The following is a 6338-nucleotide window of genomic DNA, read 5'->3' on the forward strand; positions in this document are numbered from 1 at the left end:
GCTCCTCACCTCATCTCCGCGCGGGACCGCGCCGACACCCCAAGCATAAATCAGAGCCGCTCATGCCGCGGGGAGAGGCGCAGGAACCGCAGCTCCGCACACCATCCCCGCCTGCCCTCCGCCCGCCTCTGCCCGTTCCGGAGCCTGCTAGGGATTCTCCCTCGCGAGCCGCCGTACTACGGAGCAACCAAGCTGCGATCCCACCCCGCGCTCCTCCAGTCCTCTCTACCTCCTTCGCTCCCTCCCTCGTTCCCTCACTCCCGCCTATCTCCGCATCTCCCTCTGCGGCCTCCCCCGCCCCCAACCAGCCTGTCTCCGCCCACAGAGGAGTGGGGACAACCGTCTACCAATCGTAAGAAAGGAACCACACCTCCTCACCGCCCCTTACCGCTAGCCCCGCCCCCCAAGGAAAAGAAAGGCGGAGAGCCAGGAAAAAAAATGGAGGAGTACGGAGTGACAGCCAGGAAAACCAATCAGCAGGCTCAAAGGAGACACTTTCCCGCCTCTTCTATTCTGCTTACCAAGAAAGCTTAACCAGAGGTTTCTAGTCTGGGGCTTTGCCAGGTTTTTTGTTCCATGGTTCGATGCATCTGCTCTGCAGGAGCGTAGCTAGGATGTATTTAAATTGCAGAAGGTTTTAAGGGAGAGAATAACGTGAAGACGAAAAGGAAGGCGGGGCACAGACCGAGGAACGTGTTCAGGGTCCGTTTGGAATGAGGAAGGGTGTGGTCTTTAACTCAAATTTGCATAAAACGGGACCCATTTTGGGCGACTCCAACTAGGTACGTTTCCACCCCCGAGCGGAGCATGACGGGAATTGTAGTTCTGACTACGGTTGCTATGGCGTCCTCTACAGCCTTTCAGAGACCGACCCTGCCCTGCAGGAGTGACGAGCACCCTGACCAATGGGAGCATCCCCTGGGCCCGAGGGGGCGGGTTCTCCGCGGAAGGACTGGAAGGTGGCGGTGGCGAAGTCTCTGGGCGTTGGGGTTGCTAACAGGCAGGTGAGCCTTGGGGAGTTCCTTGTCTCTTATCAGGGAACGGGACTTAGGGCGAAAGATGGAGAGACGCCCCGAAGAACTATGTAGTCCTGGGGAGGGGGTGGTTCGCGTCCACGACAACCTGAGACCCGCTCGGGCTCAGGCCTAGCCTGGCTGAGGCCACAGAGGGGCGGATGAGACTATATTTTGACGGGCGTTTTCTGTTCTTCTAGCAGGGTCGATTGCAGGTTTAATCGCCGTTTCCCTCTCCTTTCACATTTATGGAAGCAAAGGTCTGTCCCCTTGGTTTAATTTTTCCCACAGCTTCTGTTTGTGCTTATTGAGTTTCCTTATCTTTCTCCATTACTTCTCTGTAATGGTTTTCTCCCCCTTTGGCTTCCTGTTTTCGATAAGCAGCTACCTAAACCAAGGCTATTCGCATTTATATGGCCGCAGGACCAGATTTGCCCTCTTCATAAACCGTGTACCCTGGAATGTTCTGGAGCAATTCGTAAAGAGTTGTCTCAGAACCGTCTGCTGATGCAGATCCTGATCCTGTAGGTCTGAACCTGAGAATGCATTTTTAAACAAGCGCCCAGGTGCCGCCATGCCAGGTTATGACTAACAAGGTTCTACTTCACCTCTGTCGAATAATTTGAGCCACTTAAGTACTTTTGAATCTCCGCATTTAAAAAGTGGGAAAAAACCCATGAACTATGTGTTCATTTAGCCCAGCATTTCCAAAATACTATTTCAACTCAGAGCCAAATATTTGAAAAACGTAACACTGTATACATTTTTTCCTATGAAGTCTTACAAATCTTTGTGTTTTTTTCGTATTTTATTTTTATACTTTAACCTCCTTGAATCTTTGATTTTGTTGTCCAAATCTGATGTGCATTTTACCCTTCACATCTCAATTCTACAACACGTCTCAATTCTAACCACAGTTCAAATGCTCAGTAGCCACCTGTAGCTATTGGCTACTGTTATTCCACGGTGCAGATCCAAATGATATAATGGACCACTAGAAAATTAAAGGTGGTAAAAGTACGGTTGCCTGTGACCATTCTTTTGCTACTTTGCTGTATGGGCTTCAGAACTACTTTTGAAGCTCTCTCCCTATTTATGGAAATACTAAGAAATAATTCACATTTATTGACAGTCAGATCTTGTAATGAGTGTTTTGAATCTATTACTGTCATCCTTGCAGTGGCCCTTGAAAATCTCTTAAGGGTTCAAAGCAGGGTCACTTAGGACTACAAATCACTACAACAGATAATACCTTATATGACTAATTTTACTTCATTGGTGCTACTGCTCCAGTTTGCAGCACATAATGAGATGTTCAGATTTAAAACGGAGTTTCCCATATAAGATCAACCTGCCTGGCATTTGTTGTGAAATATTTTGGTAGTTTTATAATTCTCCACGATGTTCATTTAAAATCAAAGTTCTGAACTGAAGAAGTGAATTGAAAACCTGAAGCAGATATTTAGACCTCTGAACCAATACTGTGTCCTGGGCAGTAATAAACCTTGATTCATTTTTGTCCCTTTGTGGAGAAAGAAAATGGGAAAGATTGGGAATTCTTTAAGTGCCTTAAGCAGGTGTGGTGGTGGCACATACTTATAAACTAGCATTCCAGAGGATGAGGCAGGAGGATACCCAGTGATTTCAAGGCCAGCCTGAACTACATAGCAAGACCCTATTCCAAAAAAAAACTTAAAAATAAAAGCTTTACTAAGGTATCACAGTGTTTCTTCTGGTTTTGTTTGTAGTGAACTTTTTCTTACTGTTTCTCTGTCCTTATAAACTTCATGTAGACTATTTCAAAAACATCTTTCTGCCCTTTGTAGGCCATTGAATAGTACTGCACTAAGCTAATGAGCTCTGCAAGTATAAGAGGAAGAATACACACTAATACCTAGTAAAGTATGGTATTTTGCAATAGAATTTCTTCCATATTTATAATTTCATGTTATGAGATTTTCTCTTGATTTTTAACTTTTAAATGTTTAATCAAAATTACAATTCATATTTTGTACTTAAACCAGGGAATCTCTTCTTCAAGACCTTGGGGTGAACTGAAAAATTACAGTAACAGTAAGATTAGAGACTTTCTGTCCGATAAGGGAGAGGCTATGATAAGCAATCAGGGAGGGTCCCTCAGTTCTACCTGCATTGCCCCATTGTCACCTGATAAAACCACCTTTCTGGGAACTTTATTCAACACACCATTGATTCCTCTTTCCCTGCAGTATAGTGTAGGAAAATATGATGCTGACTCAGAAATTTAAATACAAATTTTAATTTCTTTTGTTCTGGATCATACTATATCACATGGCCATATATAGAATACTAACTGGACCAGAGATCCCCTCTCCAACCCACAAGTCCCCACACCCCGGTTTTGGCAGCGCAGTGCCTCAGTAAGAAATACTTGTGAGTGAGAATTAATGGTACAGATTCTATAAATTAAGGGATAATAAAAGCTTTCAGGGTTTAGGTGAAAGTATTCAAAAAATCTTTTTAAAAAGAAAAAAAAATTAAGATTCAGAAAAGTCTTAGGGCCAGGCACCGATCGCTCTGTAAACCCATCACCGGGAGGCTGAGGCAGGATTGATGGGCGGTTAAGGCCAACCTGGACTATAAGTAAGTCCAAGGTCAGCCAGAACTACATAGTAAGATTTGTCTCAAAACACCCCCCCAAAAAAAAAATTCGAAAAGATCTTCCTGGGAGCCTCCCTGCCCCATAAACACTTTTGATGGAAGCCATTTGTTGACTAGATAAGCAACACTGGGCATCTCCAAGCAAATATCTTTTTTTGTTTCTGCCTAAAGCCTATATCAAAAAAAAATTTTTTTTCTTTTTGCTTCTCCATCTATAGTTCTCAGATTGTATAAAATGTAGAGATTATACCACATGTGTAAGTGTGGTCTTGATAGTATTCACAGAAATGTTATCGATTATCATAATTAGAAGAGACTTTAATGATCATTCCTGTCTCACTTAATATTTGTTTTTTAAATAAGTTTTATCCTCTTCCCCCTCAATATTTGAATGCTCTTTGTGTTTGTTTGTTTCATTTGTTTTTTGAGACAGGTTCTCACTATGTAGTTGAGACTGATCTGGAACTCAGTATGTAGCCCAGGCTGGTCTTGAACTCACAGTGATCCTCCTGCCTCAGCCTCCCGAATGCTGGGATTACAGGTGTGCACCACCACTCCCGGCTCAATGCTCTTTATGAATCCCTTTTAACTGCATATTCAGTCTCTGTTTAAACCCTTCTGGTGGTAGAGACTGCACAATTATATCAGTAAAAAGTTTCTAAAGCACATGTTCCTTGCCAGATTTGCTTTCTGGGGTACAGACAAGTATAAGCCACTGTCACAGCATCTTCACTTTCCATCTTGTAACAGGCACAGAAGAGCAGTGCAGCTATTTGCAGCAGAGTACTGTGTACTCCTGGCTTATGCAGAGTACCCTAAGAATGTATAGATTGTGGACTGTTGCCCTCACAATGTGGAGAGCTGTTCTGTGACTGTTAAAGACCAGGTGGTTAGGGATGCCCTCTTTTTCTGTTGTTGTTTTGTTTTTTGAGCCAGAGTCTTACTGTGTAGTTTAGGCTGGCTGTGGACTCACTGTGCAGCCCAGGCTGGTCTTGAACTCACAACAGTCCTTCTGCCTCAGCCTCCCCAGTATTGCAATTACAAGTGTGAGCCACCACACCCAGTTTCACTGACCATATTTTTAAGCCAAGTACCATAGGTGAGCATGTGGTTAGACATAAGTGTTCTTCTGATGTGTGGAAATGTATAGAGGGGTCTCACAGATTACCAAGAACATTGTTAATACTTAAGCTAGGCATGGTGATACACACGTAAGACCCAGGAAGCTAAGGGAGGAGGATCTCGAGTTAAGTCCCCTCTTCCCAAAAGATCAAAATGTAGCTGAACATTTCTCCCTAATTCTCTAACTCATATTATAATCCTGGGCACAGGTCCTAAAACAGGACAAGAAATAGGACTTCAGATTCCAAGGCAGTTTAAAGGAGCTTGGCTTGGTGTCAAATGTGAACTTAAGGGGTCACTTTTCAGAGTTGACTTGTGATTTTCTGTAGTCCAGCTGCTTGACAGTATGTGTTTGCTTTCCTTTAAAATGAAGGTAAGTGAGAAGCACACCTGAACTCTGAATCTGTAGTGGTCAAGTGCTGCCAAGTTTGTGTCAAAGGCTAAAAAAACTGAGCACGTAAGAAGAGTTTGAACTTTCAGGCATCAAGTTGGCCAGGAGGAGGAAGAGAGATGAAACTGCAGGCCTCAAACATCACCTGTTCTAAGGTGATGGTCCTTAAAATGAGCAAGCTAGACGGGACATCTTAGAGGAGAAGAATAAAACCAATAACGTCATACATGAAAGCAGTTATGAATGAGTCTAAGAAATCCTCTGATGGCTGAGGGTTATGGCCTAATCTTATTTGCGGGAAAGTTGAGTCCAGTTTTATGTCTGTTGAATTTGAGGTTGATCTGATACTCAGGACACTTTGGGACTGAAAGGGTAGATAACCAATCTGTGGCGGTTTCGTTTACAGTTATTAATAGATGAGCTTGTTGGGGGATTGAGTGCAGCAGGAGAGCCAGTGGAGTTCATGTTGCTGTTGTGACAAAGATGAAGCCATTGGAAATTACTTCCCCTTGATTTTTTAAAAATCTCTCTACAGAGCAGTGCCTTTATTCATGAGAACCAAAGCAAATTCAATCTTGTCCAATTCGATTTGCAACCAGAAATGTGAAAAGAATTAATTTTGTGAACCGAAGTACCTCAGTATTTATAGTCAAATGTTTAATGTATAGTCTTTTTTCTGCTTTTACCAAAAAATTATTTTAAATAATTCATCTTAATTTCCATTTCCATAAATCTTTAACATATTTGACCATTGTAAAAATTTAAAGTATTACTAACAAAATCCTCAGATGGTAGATTGATGTCGTGTTTTTCAATTCTGATATACCCTATAAAAGTATAAAGCCTTTACACTTTAGAGGGCATACCATCTTACTTTGTTTTGCCCCCCGCTTTTTTTAGTTGTATAGTACATATTTGTGACACATAATAACTACACTCATCATGGGCCACTGGGACATATACATATCTCATCTTAGTACTTGTTACTTCCCCCTCCTTCCCCTTAAGCCTACATTTTTTAACAGGTTTGTTGTCATTTAAAAGTTTTGTTGTTTTTTTTTGTTTGCAGTACCAGGGATCAAACTCCAGACCTCAGGCCCTTGCACTTTTGAAGCAGGTGCAGTGACACTGACCTAAATATGCTTCCCTTCAAAGTTTTATATATATATATA

At 42.6% G+C, this 6338-nt stretch overlaps 2 protein-coding genes across 11 annotated transcripts in view; one reads left to right on the top strand and one right to left on the bottom strand.

The window, feature by feature from the left end:
• The window catches only part of Itsn1 (intersectin 1), a 195182-nt gene extending 194958 nt beyond the window's left edge, over positions 1-224 (bottom strand). For all 8 annotated transcript variants that reach the window (XM_010608686.3, XM_010608684.3, XM_010608685.3 and 5 more), the window contains exon 1: positions 10-224. The gene's annotated coding sequence lies outside the window, so the exon portion shown is untranslated. The remainder of the gene's footprint in view (positions 1-9) is intronic.
• A 687-nt stretch (positions 225-911) lies between these two features.
• Positions 912-6338, top strand: part of Cryzl1 (crystallin zeta like 1) — a 38271-nt gene continuing 32844 nt past the window's right edge. For all 3 annotated transcript variants that reach the window (XM_010608678.3, XM_010608679.3, XM_010608680.3), the window contains exon 1: positions 912-1004. The gene's annotated coding sequence lies outside the window, so the exon portion shown is untranslated. The remainder of the gene's footprint in view (positions 1005-6338) is intronic.

This window comes from Fukomys damarensis, unplaced genomic scaffold (genome assembly GCF_012274545.1).
Source record: "Fukomys damarensis isolate Sample0158 unplaced genomic scaffold, DMR_v1.0_HiC HiC_scaffold_24, whole genome shotgun sequence".
Classification (NCBI taxonomy): domain Eukaryota; kingdom Metazoa; phylum Chordata; class Mammalia; order Rodentia; family Bathyergidae; genus Fukomys; species Fukomys damarensis.